Here is a 590-nt window from a genome sequence, read left to right on the forward strand (position 1 = left end):
CAAATTTCGGCCCGATATGCTATATAACTCACAACAAAAGCAAATATTCCAAAAATTTTCACGAGCTAAACATCATTGTTACTCTGTTTGGTCTTGATGAATATGTGTACCAAGTTTCATCGAGCTACGTTCATTACTTTGGGAGATATTCTTGTTAACTAAATTTGGGGATTTGCCCCTTGACCGGCCGCAATTCAGGCCGAAAATTTGTCCGAGACGTTGGTATGAACGCGTTCAAGAACCGAATATACCGTAGATAAAGTCATGCAAAATAAATTGTCGGACTTGAAATGCAAGCACCATATCGAACCCGGTGTAAGTCTAGTAGCTATTTCAAACTCTCGTCAGTTTCGATGACCCGGTCAAAGGACATGTATTCATCTTCTGTGAACAAGTCACGAAAAGTACAAGATTCGGTGACAGTCCACATCAGGCCTATTCTTCAGCGCCGACATCACTACGATATGATATGAAATCTTAATAAAATTTAAATTTTCTTCATTTCTATTTGAATTATTCAGTCCGCACTAAACCGAATTTTTGCTCTGTCTGTGTTTTAATATCTAGACTGCATTTCTAGGCTTCCGGCA

The sequence above is a fragment of the Hyalella azteca genome, unplaced genomic scaffold (genome assembly GCF_000764305.2).
Source record: "Hyalella azteca isolate HAZT.00-mixed unplaced genomic scaffold, Hazt_2.0.2 contig4574, whole genome shotgun sequence".
Classification (NCBI taxonomy): Eukaryota; Metazoa; Arthropoda; class Malacostraca; order Amphipoda; family Hyalellidae; genus Hyalella; species Hyalella azteca.